The following is a 16,168-nucleotide window of genomic DNA, read 5'->3' as shown; positions in this document are numbered from 1 at the left end:
GCTGTGGGACAGTTTGAATGGTCTAAGACACAGTTAATTATATATTAAGGAAGATGAGCAGGCAGAAAAAAAATATTTTAAAAAATAATGGCTGAAAACTTTCTAAATTGATGAACTCTATAAACGCACAGATCCAAGAAGTTCAATGAATCCTAAGCACAAGAAACATAAAGAAAACTATGCTGTAAGCAAATGGCCCAAAACCAGTGATAAAGAGAAAATCTTGAAAGCAGCCAGAGGAAAAAGTACTTAATATATAGAGAAACAAAGACAAGGATATCAGATTTCCTGGTGGAACCAACGTGAGAATACAGGAGAGCAACATTTTTAAAGTACTTAAAAAGAAAATGCCAACCTTGAACTCTACACTAAGCAAATATCTTTCAAAAAGAAAGACATGGGGGCGCCTGGGTGGCTCAGTCGGTTGAGCGTCTGGACTTAGGCTCAGGTTATGATCTCACAGTTCATGGGTTCAAGCCCTGTATCAGGCTCTGTGCTGACAACTCAGAGCCTGCAGCTTGCTTCAGATTATGTGTCTCCCTCTCTCTCTGCTGCATCCCACTTGTGCTCTGTCTCTGTCAAAAATGAATAAACGTTAAAAAAAAAAAGACATAACGGAAACATTTTTAGATATTCAAAGATGAAAGAGTTCATCACTAACAGACCTGCACTATAAAAAAATGTTAAAAAACATCCTTCAGGCAGAATGAAAATGACACCAGTTGTCCATATCTGCACAAAGAATGAAGGGTGCTACAAATAACTACATAGGTAAATATGTAATATTTTTCTTACTTAAATCTCTTTAAAAGATGATTTTTTTTAATGTTTATTTTAACAGAGCATGCATAGAGAAGGCACAGAGAGAATCCCAAGCAGGTTCCCCACTGTCAGTGCAGAGCCCTACCTGGGGCTTGACCCCCACCCCACCCCACCCCCAACCATGAAATCATGACCTGAGCCAAAATCAAGAATCAGGCGCTTAACCAACTGAGTGAGCCACCCAGGAGTCCTTAAAAGATGATTGTTTTAACAAAAGTAATAGTATACTATGGAGTTTCTATGATATAATGCATGCATAAGGGGCACTTGGGTGGCTCAGTGGACTCTTGATTTCAGCTCAGGTCATGTCATGATCTCATGGTTTGGGGAATCAAGTCCCATGTTGGGGCTTAAATGTATAATATACATATTAAGTAAAATGCATGAGATCAACAGCATAAAGGCCAAGACAGGAGAAATGGAAGGAAACATGTATGAATTTCTTAATAACTTTGTTGAGGCCAACTAGGACTTAAAATCCAGAAGTCCAGAAGCCTTAAGAGAAAATATTATCACCTACATCACCACCACAACTGTAAGAAAATTAAAAAGGAAATGACAAAAAGAAAACACATTTGTAAATCATAACATATAATAACTTCCCTAATGTTTAAAGAGCCTAATGCAATAAAATTGAAACAGCAATGCATATTTGAAAGAGCAAATAGCCCAATAAAAAAGCGGGTGAAGATAATTTATAGCCAGTTTTTAGAAACTCAACCTGTGCTCATACAGGAAAACTACACTGAGACTATAATTTTCCACCTGTCAGACTGGCAAAAATCCAAAAGTCTGGTAACCTACTCTGTTGGTGAACTTTTAACAAGTCGTCTCATCCACTGCAGGTGGGAGTGTAAATGGGTATGACTTCTACCAAAATTACAAGTATATATACACCTCTAATTCAGCAATTCACTTTTGAAAAGTTATTCCTATATACTTCTGCACATAGGACGTATGTAACAGGTTATTCAAAACAGCATTATTTTTTATAGCTGAAGACTGAAAGCAATCCTAAGAAGTATGGGATAAGGGCTTACTTAAAGATTTTATGAGCATTATAAAGTTAAATTCTATGTAGCTATATAAATATGAATGAGGAAGTCTCTATGAAACCAAGTTGAAAGATCTCCAAGATATATCACATTCCATCAATTCTAAGATGTATGCTTTTTCACATTTGAATATCTCTGAAATTATGCAACAGCTTAAGATCTGTGACTTAGTTATAATCAGCAGCATCTCTCCTTTCTTTTTCTTTTTTTTTTAATTTATTGATCTGTTTGGAGAGAGAGTGCGCTTAACCGGGGTAGAGGCAGAGAGAGAGGGGAGAGAGAGAATCCTAAGCAGTCTCTGTGCTGCCAGCACAGAGCCCTATGCAGGGCTCGAACCCATGAACTCTGAGACCATGACCTGAGCCAAAATCAAGAGCAATGAGCCACCCAAGTGCCCCATTTCTGAAGTACTTAATATATCCTGTTGTGTTTTATTTTGTTGTTGTTGTTGTTTGTTTATTTTGAGAAAGAGAGAGATCATGACCTCATGAGCTGGGGAGAGGCAGACAGAGAGGGGAAAAAGAGAATCCCAAACAGGATGCATGCTCTCAGCCAGGAGCCCAACATGGGGCTTGATTCCACCACCATTGAAATAAGAGTCAGATGCTTAACCCACTGAGCCACCCAGGCACCCCTGTTGTGTTTTAGAATCAGTGAAATATGGTGTCAACTGAAAACAGCAAGGTGCAGAACCATGTGTAGAATATGCTATCTTTTAGTTCAAAAAGAATCTACTAAATACATTGAAGTACTCAGGATTATATCCTGAAACAGAAAAAAAAGATATTTATGTGGGGAAATCCAAATCAAGTCTGGAGTTTAGTTAATAGTTCACATCAGTGGTGGCTTCTTAGTCTTGACAAATGTACTATAGTAAAGTAAGATAACACTGGGGAAATAGGAAAGGTATATACAGGAGCTCTCTGTACTATTTTTGCAACTTTTCTGTAAATCTGAAATTATTCCCCAATAAAAAAAAGTTTGTTGAAATAGTAATTTTTAAAAGTATCTACATTTTATGCATTTTTAAAAACTGAAGTCAAACGTTAACAAACTAAAACTTCTGGGGGATGGCAGAGTGGGTAGAAATAGACAAATATGGACAGAGAGGGCTGGTAGGAGACTGCTCAGCTTACATTTGTCTCAGAACCATATGAATATTTACCTATTCAGATATCAAGTTTAAAAATTACAATACAAGAGGGGCACCTGGTGCCTCAGTCAGTTGAGCGTCTGACTCTTGACTTTGGCTCAGGTCATAGTCCCAGGGTAGTGGAATCAAACCCTGCATCAGGCTCCATGCTGATCATGGAGCCTGCTTAAGATTTTCCCTTTCTCTGTCTCTCTCTCTCAGGGTACTTGGGTGGCTCAATCGGTTAGGCTCCTGACTCTTGATTTCAGCTCAGATCATGATCTTGCACTTTTTGAGTTCAAACCCCGCATCGGGTTCTGTGCTGACAGCATAGAGCCTGCTTGGGATTCTTGCTCCGCCTCTCTGCCCCTCCCCTGCCCATGCGTGAGCTCGTGCTCTCTCTCTCTCTCTGTCTCAAAGTAAATAAGCTTAAAAAAAAATTCTCTCTCTCTCCCCCTCTGTTCCCCTCCCCTGTTCATGCACACAGTCTCTCTCTAAAAAGTAAATAAATGAATAAAATAATAAAAATTATAACACAAGAAACAATAGGTGTTGGTGAGGATGTGGAAAAAAAGAACCCTCATACACTGTTGGTGGGAATGCAAACTAGTGTAGCCACTGGGGAAAACACTATGGAGGTTCCTCTAAAAGTTAAGAATGGAACTACCACATGATCCAGAATTGCACTACTGGGTATTTACCCAAAGAATACGAAAACACGAATTCAAAGGGATACATGCACATCTATGTTTACTGCAATAGCCAAATGATGGACGCAGCCCAAGTATCCACCGACTGATGAACAGATAAGATGTGGTATATATACATACAATGGAATATTATTCAGTCACAAAAAAAGAATGAAATTTTGCCAGTGGAACAACATGGATGGATCTAAAGTGTATAATGCTAACCAAAATAAGTCAGTCAGAAAGACAAATACCATATTTCACTCATATGTGGAATTTTGGAAACCAAACAAAGGAAAAAAAGAGACAAACCAAAACACAGACTCTAACTATAGAGAATAGATAGTTACCAGAGGGGAGGTGGGTGGGGGGTAATGGGCAAAATAGGTAAAGAGGATTAAGAGCACACTTAGCCTTTTCCTTTTTTCTTTTCAACATTTTTTTTAAGTAGGCTCCACACCCAACATGGGACTAGAACTCACAACCCCAGGATCAGAAGTTTCATGCTCTCCCCACTGAGCCAGTCAGACACTCCAAAAGTACAGCACTGAGTAATATATGGAACTATTAAATCACGGTACTGTATACCTGACACTAATATAACACTGTATGTTAACTATTCTAGAATTAAAAATTTTTAAATATGTATATATTTATCTGATATTAATAAAGTAACAGTGACAGGAAAAAATAAAAATTATAAAAAGATACTTTATGAGGGGGACAAGGGGGCTAAAGAGAGGTTATTCTAAATAGAGCTTATATTTACAATCTAGGGACCATGACAAGAATCCATGGCTTGGCTAGAGAAGACCTATAACCTAAAATTCTCTACCCAGTTTTTCAAATGAATTCATGGACATTTTCTTCAGTAGAGGAACTACAAGGAAATAAATACCTCATGTATCCTTACACTAAAATAATATGCATCCAATAAGAGATATATAGTTGGACACATATTTATGACAATGGAAGATTCCGCTATAATATATAAAGTGGAAAAAGTAATGATCGTATTTATAGTGTTTATCTTGTTAATGCAAAAACATCTCTCTCTCTCTCTAGAGATGTCTATATATATAAATATGCACTGAATAATCTAAAAGGCTAAATGTGGTAATCATTAATGCTGTTCACCAAATATTTCTGGCTCCCGGCCTAACATACACATTCCTGCCCCTCTGTGGTTGGGTGGAGCCTTGTGATTAATTCTGACCACAAAGTTATGAGTGGAAACGAGCATTGAATTGTTGATTCAAGACCCTCCACAGGCCTCTTTTTCCTCTGGCACAGGAACCAACAAGATTAGAGAGGATTGTTGCTTATGCACCTAGGTCCCCAAGCAATTACAACAAGCAGAACCCCCTGCTGACCCACAGTGGCTGTGAAACAGAAAAAGCTTTAATTTTTGTTTTAAACTGCTGAGATTGGGGGTGGTGGAAGGGGGTTGTTATTACAGTATAACCAAGTCTAAACTGATAAAGAAAACATCCTTGTTAGTAGGATCTCTGACCATTTTCCTTCTGTGCCTTTTTTTAAAAATAAAGAGCACCCGGGGCGCCTGGGTGGTGCACTTGGTTAAGCGTCGGACTTCAGCCAGGTCAGGATCTCGCGGTCCGTGAGTTCGAGCCCTGCATCAGGCTCTGGGCTGATGGCTCAGAGCCTGGAGCCTGTTTCCAATTCTGTGTCTCCCTCTCTCTCTGCCCCTCCCCCATTCATGCTGTCTCTCTCTGTCCCAAAAATAAATAAACGTTGGAAAAAAAAATTAAATAAATAAATAAAGAGCACCTATATCTTAGAAACTTTATTTGGAGGTGGAGGAGAGACACAGGTGTTAGCATGGGCCTTAGCACCCAGCAGACATTGACTACTCAGGGATTATTACCATCATATCTCATCCTCCATTAGGGTTATTCAGCTCCCTCTGTTTCATTCCATGCTCACTGAGCAACCCAACAGCAGTTAAAAAAGCAAAGAACAGAACTGTGAGAATAATGTGCTGTCTTTTGAATGAGAGGATACAAACATACATACATCTGTACACACATAATATAAATGTTTGCAAGTACATAGAAAATCTCTGGAAAAAGACATAGAAGAGGTTATGTCAATTGATTCGGAAATGGAAAAGAAAGTAGCTAGGTGACAAGGGAAAAGAGAAATCTTACTCTGCCATTTACTGTTTTGTATTCATTCAGTGATTTTGGAGTGACTGATCTCAAAGTTAGTCTTTTGAAATATAGTCATATTTCAAAAACATAGAAAGCCTAATTAAAGGGCTTGCATGGACCAATTATGAATGTGTCATGAACCCAGAATAATGAATTCATCTCAATAACATGGAACATGATTAAAGGGCAGAAAAGATCACCAGTACTACTTTTTCAAATAAGTTCTATGAGCTATCCACTGACATTCAAGAAAATGAAGGGGTGCCTGGGTGGCTCAGTCGGTTAAGCAACTGACTTCGGCTCAGGTCATTATCTCACAATTCATGAGTTCAAGCCCCACATTGGGTTCTCTGCTGTCAGTGCAGAGCCTGCTTTGGATTGTCTGTCTCCCTCTCTATCTGCTCCTTGCCATGCTCGCTCTCTCAAAAATTAATAAACATTAAAAAAACTTTTTTAAATGTTTTAAAAAAGAAAAGAAAATGAATAAAAATTATTTCTAATGCTTCCAGGGTCAAGGCTTTTATTACTGAATCTTGACTCCATGTGACAGCTTCAGCATTGTTATATTCCACCTCTTACAAGATTAACAGTATGACTTATTTTTTCTCCTCCACTAAGAACAGACTGAATTATTATTTCCAAAAAAAAGAAAAGAAAAGAAAAGAAAAGAAAAGAAAAGAAAGAAAGAAAGAAAGAAAGAAAGAAAGAAAAAGAAAAGGACTGTGTAAGGCTTTAATAATGTGGGGAAAGCATCCAGAAAGGTAGGAAAACAGCATTTATTTACACCATATATGGTAAACTGTGATTTCCCTATTTTGTATCTGTGTAACATTTTGTACACACATATGACACACAAGTTATCAACTCTTGAGCAGTTAAATTAGCATATTTATCTGAAAATATTTGCAAGAGTACCTAACATTTGTTATCTGGCCTTATTAGAAAAAAATGACACAGGGGTGCCTGGCTGGCTCAGTTGGGAAAGTATGCAACTCTTGACCTCAGGGTCATAAGTTTGAGCCCCATGTTAGGTGTAGGTATTACTTAAATAAATGAATGAAAAGTTTTTTTAAGAAATAATAAATAAATAAATGACATAAGGTGGTTGACTTCACATGCATGCACAAACTTCATTTAGCTGGGGATGAGGAGTTCCTGGAAACAGAACTGCACAGAAACCGCAAAGTCTCCATGGAGATCCAGTCCTGGCATTCTACATTGGCAATGGCTCAGCTCTTCTAGCTATTTCACATTCACTGAAGTCAAGATTGTCTCTGGCCATAATTCTTCTAAGTGCTAATCACAGAGTTGTTAGTCAAACGTCCAAGCTACAGGGATGTTTATGAAGCCTTTCATAAAAATCCAAGAACTTCCAACCATCCTTAACTGCACATTGATCTTTACCTAGTTTCCTTAAACAGTTCCTTGTCTTTAAGCTTACATTTTTAAAAAAAGTTTACTTATTTATTTTGAGATAGAGTGTGCAAGTGGTGGAGGGGCAGGGAGAGATGGGGGGAGAGAGAAAATCCCAAGCAGGTTCTGCACTGACTGGGCTCGAACTCACAAACCACGAGATCATGACCCGAGCTGAAGTCTGATGCTTAAACTGCTTAACTGACTGAGCTACCCATGTGCCCCGAAGCTTACATTTTAAACATCCAGCTCTCCCACTGCTTCTAACAAACCCACCCTGTGCTGTGCATACATTTTCTCAACATTTGCTATCGAAAATACCCCACACCCCACCAGGACACAGCAGTGACAGTAGTAATGCACACAACTCAGGATAACAGTTGAGCACTAACTAGCTAAGAACTTACAATAATAGCAGTAAGAGCACACAGAAAAAACTTAACAATACCCTGACTGACTCTGGAAGCACACTGGAACAGCTCAGCCTATATACCCTGCCCCCATCAGCGCTTTCTAACTATACCAACATCTCTTTATAGGGCTTTCTCTAGCCTCCAGAGCCCATTTTGACCCATCCTCATAGCACTTCAAAATTATCACTCACCCCCACTCTAAGTTACTGGTTAAAAAATATCCCAGCCCCTTTGACCCTCCTTTGTTCTGTACTACTGTCAGATTTTCCCAATGGGATCAAACTCTAGTTCACACACAAGTAACCTGCCCAATAATGAGCATTTCCAACCCTCACCACCCCACCCCCCTTGGAGAGTTTTCTGGGATCATATCCCAAAGAAAGTACTGCATTGGAATCCTTGACTCAATCTGTTCTGGGAAAGCCAAAACAAGACAATGACTACAGTTTTATATATGCCTATTTATACTTAGTAAAATTATTTTGAAGACAATTACAACAAAATAGCACTGAACAAGGTTATGTTAAATGGGGTGTGTAATAGGTACACAAGAAACTGACATTGTTAAAAAAATTGCTTTTGTGGCATAAAACAACAAAACTCAGTAATCCTGCTCAGAAATCTCTATAATAAGAGTAACATTTGTTTTCTGATCTTTTTAAAATAAAGCCCTTAATCCAAAGCTTTGATTTGGCGGGGGGGGGGGGGGGGGGGGGGGGGAGGGGGGCGGCATTGCTTAGCTTTCAAAATATTCCACACTGTTATTTTGGAAATTCCCAAAAGTATCACATTACAAAAAAAGACTCCTCCCTCCTCCTGCACTGTTGATAGGAATGAAAATTGGTGTAGTCACTGTGGAAAATAGTATGCAGGTTCCTCAAAAAATTAAAAATAGAACTACCACATAACCCAGCAATTCCACTACTGGGTATTTACCCAAAGAAAATGAAAACACTAATTTGAAAAGATAGATATATCCTTCTGTTTACTGCAGTATTATTTACAATAGCCAAGATACAGAAGCAACCTAAGTATCCATCATCCACAGACAAATAGTTAAGGAAGAGGTGGGGTTATGTGTTTGCGTAAGGATATATACACATACATACAATGGAATATTATTCAGCCATAAAAAAAGAAATGAGACCCTGCCATTTGTGACATGAATGGACCATCTAGAGGACACTATGCTAAGTGAAATCAATCAGACAAAGAAAGATGATTTCACTCATATGTGGAATCTAAAAAACAAAACAAATGAATAAAGAAACAAAAAGCAAAATCAGACCTGTAAATACAGATAAACTGACAGTTGCCAGAGGCGAGGTGGTGGGGGAATGGGCAAAATGGGTGAAAGGGAGAGGGAGACACAGGCTTCTGGTAACAGAACATATAAGTCACAGGGATGAAAGGCACAGCATAGGGAATAAAGTCAATGGTATTGTAATAGCATTGTATGACAGATGGTAGCTACACTTGTAGTGAGCATAGCATAAGGTATAAAATTATTGAATCACTATGTTGTACACATGAAACAAATATAACATTGTGAGTCAACTATACTTCAATTTAAAAAAGAAAGAAGGGGTGCCTGGCTGGCTCAGTTGGTAGAGCATGCGACTCTCGATCTCAAGATTATGAGTTCAAGCCCCACAATGGACATGGAGCCTACAAAAAGAAAAGAAAAATTAAAAAAAAAAATTCCTTTACCATTGTGCCTAGAAATGGTTGTCTTCTGAATCCACACATTTAACCTCTAAAAATTTATTTGATCAAAATAATCTGAATAGGTCCTAATAGATAAAGGATGCTTGAAGGTTATGTTCCTTTTCCTGCTCTCCTAAGACTGATTAAAGTATTAAAAGTATTTTTTTCCTTTTGGAGCACAGTTGTTATTTAACTTAGGTTAACTACCATGTCTTGATGTTTGTTACTGGAAAAATGTAAGAGCACTGACAGGTCTGGGGATAGAGAGGATAGTTCCTCCACACTGGGGTAGAGTCTCTCCCCAGTCCCAGCAATCACACCCTCCCCAAACCACCCCGACAACTGCCACCACAGTAGGGCCAATGGTGCTATCAGCAGGAAGGAGAAAGCAGACTTGTGTTACTGCAATCAAGAACTGTTCTTTTAAAAAAAAAAAAAAAAAAAAGAACAGTTCCTGCTGGCTCTAGAGGGGAAAAGAAGAGAATCTTTTAAAACACAGCTCAAGGGGCACCTGGTGGCTCAGTTGGTTAAATATCCAACTTCCACTCAGGTCATGACATCACAGTTTGTGAATTCGAGCCCAACATGGGGTTCCGCACTGACGGTGCAGAGCCTGATTGGGTTTCTCTCTCTCACTCTCTCTCTGCTCCTCCCCCACTCATGCTTTCTCTCTCAAAACAAATTAAAAAAAAAAAAGCTGTAAAACACAGCTCAAGCCTCTTCTCATTCATTCAGAGGCATCCATCTTTGAGTGTCCATGACATTCACTGATAAGCCCCTCTATTACTGAATAAAGATAGAGATAGAGACAGAGATATAGAGATAGAGATATATCACCCAGTTCTGTGGGCTCCTGTCACTTGGCAGAGATCTGGGTCAAGTGTGAAATCTCTGCTGCAGTTCTTGCAGCAGCCAGTGCAAGGATGAAACCATAAAATGCACTCAAACATACCCTATGTGAATCTGTGCTTCAAGCCCTTTCAGTCACAATAGTTTAAAATTAGAATATATTAACAGTGAAGTTAAAATCCCAACCTCAATTGTGTTTGCTAGCTAAATTCTAAGCTTTTTTGACAGTTTATTGTCAAAAAGGAAATAAATGAATGTTAAGAGGATTCAGTTTCATGTACAAGGTGCTTCCAACAAGCTATTTGATGACAGGACTACAATAAAAAATTCCAAGAGCAGACTGAGAACAGCTCCCCAAAATGTAAAACCATAATGTTAATTCTGTTATACATTCATGTCAAAGCAATTCTTCCTCAGCACCTATAAAAGACTGTGAAAATCAGAATGCTTTTCAGTACAAGTCACACACACCAAATCTAGTTCCTAAAATATTTGGCAATCTTCGTCTTTAGTGCCTTCAATTCAAGAAGCAATACTCCCCTTAAAAGATGTTCTGTAATGGGGCACCTGGGTGGGTCAGTTGGTTAAGCAGCTGACTTCAGCTCAGGTCATGATCTCAGTTTGTGGGTTCGTGCCCCACATCAGGCTCTGTGCTGACAGCTCAGAGCCTGGAGCCTGCTTCAGATTCTGTGTGTCCCTCTCTCTCTGCCCCTCCCCTGCTTGTGCTCTGTCTCTCCTCTCAAAAATAAATAAACATTAAAATAATTTTAAAAAAAATATGTTCTGTAATTACTTCTTACCAATAAATAAGGTATTCTTAAAAATAAACAAGACATCTCATTCTAAACTGTATCATCTGGGGTGCTCTTGAGATTCAAATTAGAGATACAGAATTAACTGGAATGTAGAACTTTTGCTTTGACTGTGTTTTAGTAGAAATAGGGTTTTCAGTATGTTATTAACTATATCCATTTATGTCAGTATTCATGTATATAGTGCATTCATATATGTATATGACTATGTACCAAAATTAAGCTTTTTCCACTTGTCACTGTTAAAGTTTGAAACACACACCTACACCCACACCCATGCCCCTACACCCCCAAGAGAAAGATACCGTAAGACAGATCGTTTTCACCACACTGGAAAATATAATTTACTTTGTGTAGGAATTATGGAGTGACATTTCCATCACAAAATTCTCTTAAAATGACACTGTGTAAATGAAGAGAACGAAACCACATAATGACGGATTCCCTCATTACCTGTCTTCACTGCGATGATGACGTAATAGTCTATGCCTTCTCAGTCTTTCAGGGATGTTGCTATAAATCTTCACATCTCCTCCTCCCTTCCCCAATAGTACTTGGCTCAATCCCTTGTTCAAGGTAGTTGCTCAATAAATACTTGTTAAATGGATACACTAATTAATTCCACAGCACGATTCATACAAATGAGTATAAATGAGCAAAATGCAGAGAATGATTCAGCTGAGATGGTCCTAAAATGGAGGGTTTTGCAGAATCCAGAGTCTGTAATGATATTATAGCATTATGGATTGGGTATAAAAAGATCAATGTCATAAACTGCAGTGCCAAGAAAGTAATTTTACTTTCAAATTAGAACTTGAAGGAACAATAAACACCATCAACAGTGGGAACAAGATGTTTTTCTTCTGTGAAAACAGTACACTGCTGACCAAATTTTAATAGTATAAAAGTGAACTACCTGAGAAATGAAGTCAGTATGTGATATTGCACACTTAGAATGAATTTGCCCAGCCTGGCTTCCTCAGCTTTTCAGACTCAAAAGACAATAGGACCAAATCTTTGAACTGACTGGTGAATAAAGCACTCTAAGAGAACTGCTCTCTAGAATGTAAATGATACTAAGAATTAAAGGAGCTGAATAAAAGACCAAGAAAATAAAGGCAGAAATTTTTTTAATTGGAAATACATGCATATGGGGCCATTTGGATTTGTTCTTTTGATAACTGGCCTTATGTGAGGAACTTGAAAATGAAATGGAATCAGAATACTTTAGCTTCCCTGTTCCCAAAGTTTAAGTTGGCATTTTCATGAGATTTCCCTCTTGCCAAAAACAGTAAATAAGATATAAGCCTGTCCATTAAGCAAAGAAAGGCCTAGAAAGAACTAAGTAACCTAGCAAAAGAAAAAAATCAAGAATAGCTGTTATAGAGCTCATTCTAAACATCCTTTCAGCAAGTCTACGAATGTGAGATTCAATTAAAACAGAAAAAGTTTAGTAGTACCAAAAATATCCACTATCTAAAACATAGCATTCATAATTAATCTAATACAATAGCAGAGAAACTAATGTCAGCATTACCTATACACAGAAACAACAAAACTTTTCATATAAAGACAAATTTCGACTTAAGTCATAAACATACGTAGGATACTCTACAATTACAGAAAACTTGAATCTGCTACCTAAGACTAAGTTTAAGACAAGCAAACAAGGAAGGGACGGAACCAAGAATGACAACCAACAGGTTAAATCTACAGTTTTAAAATCATCAGAAAGCACTGCAAAGTAGAGTCAATGATCTGAATACCTTTGTTGGAGCAGTATCCATGAAAAGCTAAAGAAAAAAAGAGAAAGAGAGAGAAGGGCGTAAAACTTTCATATAAACTAGAGAATCCAGATGAGACGCACACATTCCAGTTAAATATCCTTGTATTTAGGAAATTAAAATCAATTTTGTTTTGGAAATGTTTTCTAAGGTAATCCCTGTCTATTATGGTAGATCAGCACTTCTAGAAATTAAATGACTAACCTCAGAAGTTAAAAAACAAATAATGTAAAGAAACAATATTTGAAGATTGGTTAGCTCCTGCCGAACCAGTTTGTGTCTCTATATTAATCTCTCCACTTTTTGCCCACAACCCCTGCACCTACTTACCTCACTCATAAAGGTGCCTGTCCTAAGTGAGGAACAGTTTTTGAAATGTTCAGATAAACCAGTCTATACATGCTTTTCATTCAACTTACAGATAATTATGTAAAAGTACTCTTAACGTGAAGTACTTGAGTAAAGGGCTTACTCAGATTAAAAATACTCTGTAGCTAGGACAGAAAGGAAAATAAAATACTGGCTACTAAAATTATTTTGTTCCCAGTGTGGTTAAAAGACGTACAGATAGAATTTCTTATTTATTCTACCTCCCACCCCTTCCAAATAAATCGGGTCTCCATGTCACAAATTGAGCATGGAAAAGCCCACTGAAAACAATTTTGTTTCACTCAAAATAACAACAACAAAGTCCTGTCTGCCTGTAATATGCGCCACCAGGATCAAATCTTTTGGATCTGTGAAATCCTCTTTTAGAACGATGCTCTAGGCCACAGTCATGCTTTAAATTAACCACTGTGAAAAGTTTATATTCTATCAGTAAAGAATTTAATATATTTGATTTTCTATAACCTACCTGAGGCTCTCCCATGAGGCCTTTTCATCTTTACAAAGACATTCCCCAATGAGCTTAGCTGCAATTTAATATAATGCAATATACAAACTCTTCAGTGTAATAAAAATACATAACAATAGCCTCAAAAAGGAAGAAACAGCTTTAGTTTATTCTTCCTCTCACAAGGAATCTTTAAAGAGAAACCATAACGTTTTTCCCAAGACAGAAAAGCTTGTCATCACAGCGCCAAATCTCCACTGCTCTGACAAATTCTGAGCCAGCCTCATCTGGAGCGCTTCTGCCCTGAAGATCATTCTCAGAAGCAGAGAAAGGAACACACTGCATTTTCACTGTGCTGATTCACTGAACCTTTTGTACATGCACACGTATGGAGGAAATGTTTGCTTCTGAGTTTGAAACCCTTCCAACCGCGATGACTGTCTGTCTGCCCTTAGTATCCCTGGCCCACTGCTGGCACACTTGTAATACCAGAGACCATTTAGGGATCCCTGGCTGTCAAGGAGGCACCAAGTCAGGCACTTCACATGCATCTGCTTCAGTTCACCCTCCCAACAACACTGCACTTTTTATTTTCAAACAGAAGAGAATAGAGGCTCCGAAACGTTATTAATAATCCAGCTGTGTTCAGTCTCGGTGAGGGCAGACACTAACTAGCTTTCTCTGGTGTCCTCATGCCTAACCACTACAATTAGCTCTTCAAAAACTCTATGAACAAAGTTTTCCTTCCCCCCAAATTTCAACCACGATACGGTTCCTCTCTATACTAGTTATTCCTCAGACCCTCCAAGTTTTATTTTCTCAATTAGCACAGAAAACAAACTCCATGAGAGCAGGGATTATCTTCCGCAGTAACCTATTTTTAGCTCTTGAGAAGCAAAAGGAAACCAAAAAAACAAAGCCTGGCAGAGTAGGTATTCATTTGAATGAATGAAATACCTAGAAAATCTGAGCTGTGATGACAGCTGATTTGAAAAACAGGAGGACCTGAATTGTGTATGTAGTTTACTCCTATTTCCAAATTCACTAGGTAATTATCTAAATTCAACTTCACAGATATTCCTCATGGAACATCTACTATGATATCACCTACTAACCCATGCAGCACAGGACTAAATAGTACATGTTGAACAAATTTATGTACATAACTGCTGAAATAGCTTTATCTGCTAGAAAAAATAAAAGGCAGGTAGTATGGCTTTCCCAAAAAGAAACTGCATAAATTTGGCCAAAATTACTTATCTCCGGTCTTAGCTTCTGAGGGAAAATTGGACAGTTGTGGTATTTCAAGATGATCTCTTGAAATTCTTTCAAATAACAAAACACCTGTCCTATCAATTCAGAGATCCCCAGAGACTATCTCAGAAACTTCAAGATATGTCATTGCTATGTACTCAGTGCCTTCCTTCCATTCTAAAAATCCACAATGCAGTTTCATTCCAGCTCTCCGCAACAGGAATTGGGGAAATCCATTCCCATTTAAAGAAGTTACAGTTTGCACTGACTGGCAACTCCTGGCATCAGTACCGCCTCTGTCACCTAGTTATTCCCCTTTCCCTTCATCTCTATGCCCAACCATTATGTCCATTGAAGCAGTAACAATGAAACTGGGTTAAGTTTTTGTGTGTAGTGCCCCACTGCCTAAGGAATTAAATTTAAAGCAGATAACTAACATGACACCATCAGAAGTAAAGATGCTGAAGATTTAAACAAGCACATAAATCAAGAAAAAAAAATTAGCTCATGCACAAATTTCAAAGTATAGAAATAAGGCATAAGAAGAAAAATGAACACTACATACTCTGATGAGCTTCAATTACTGAAAGTCAATAATCTACTACATCAGTCTTGAAGAAAAATGAATTTATTTCCTCCTTGAATCAGTGCCCCAGGTAACAGCATTATTTTTTTAATCAAGAAATATATACTTCTATCATTGCAAACAATGAATATGCAAGACTATTTTACATAGTAAGCATTCAACACTTCTTGAATTAATGAATAAATTTTCCCTGCCCAATGTCTAGTGTGAATTTTTTAAATCCTAAAAAGAAAAGAAGCAGGGTAAAGGCAGTGCTGCATCTGTAATTTGATGAGTATCTGATACACGATAATCGGTGCTTTTAAATGACAATCCTGACCTCGACCAGAGCTTCTCCAATAAAATTATTTACTGTTATAGACTCTTAAAAAGGTAGACTATCACGGCAGACATTAAAAACAAAATTTATTTTAAGACAAACCACCAAGAATCGTTTTTAGCTAATAGTTATTACCAATCATTTTTACTAGTCAGAAGTTTAAAAAATAAAAAAATAAAGTAAATCGAAATTCTATACTATTAAATCCTATAAATTATCAAACATAGAGATAATACAGTAGTTTCATAGTCTTTAACATTTTTTCCTATATTAACAAAGAGGAAAGGAGAATGTGCACTGTCATTTATGGTCCTATTTAAGAGATAG

General features: G+C 37.7%; 2 protein-coding genes across 7 annotated transcripts in view; both read right to left on the bottom strand.

The window, feature by feature from the left end:
* CDC14B (cell division cycle 14B) overlaps positions 1 to 16,168 on the bottom strand; it is a 120,592-nt gene that overhangs the window by 100,038 nt on the left and 4,386 nt on the right. The gene's annotated exons all lie outside the window — the stretch shown is intronic.
* PRXL2C (peroxiredoxin like 2C) overlaps positions 2,473 to 16,168 on the bottom strand; it is a 58,052-nt gene continuing 44,356 nt past the window's right edge. The window contains exons 9-10 of the transcript XR_007146098.1: positions 14,121 to 14,123; positions 2,473 to 2,483 (exon numbers count right to left, since the gene is read on the bottom strand). The gene's annotated coding sequence lies outside the window, so the exon portion shown is untranslated. The remainder of the gene's footprint in view (positions 2,484 to 14,120; positions 14,124 to 16,168) is intronic.

This window comes from Prionailurus viverrinus, chromosome D4, assembly GCF_022837055.1.
Source record: "Prionailurus viverrinus isolate Anna chromosome D4, UM_Priviv_1.0, whole genome shotgun sequence".
Taxonomy (NCBI): Eukaryota; Metazoa; Chordata; class Mammalia; order Carnivora; family Felidae; genus Prionailurus; species Prionailurus viverrinus.
This window is presented reverse-complemented; position numbering and strand designations above follow the sequence as displayed.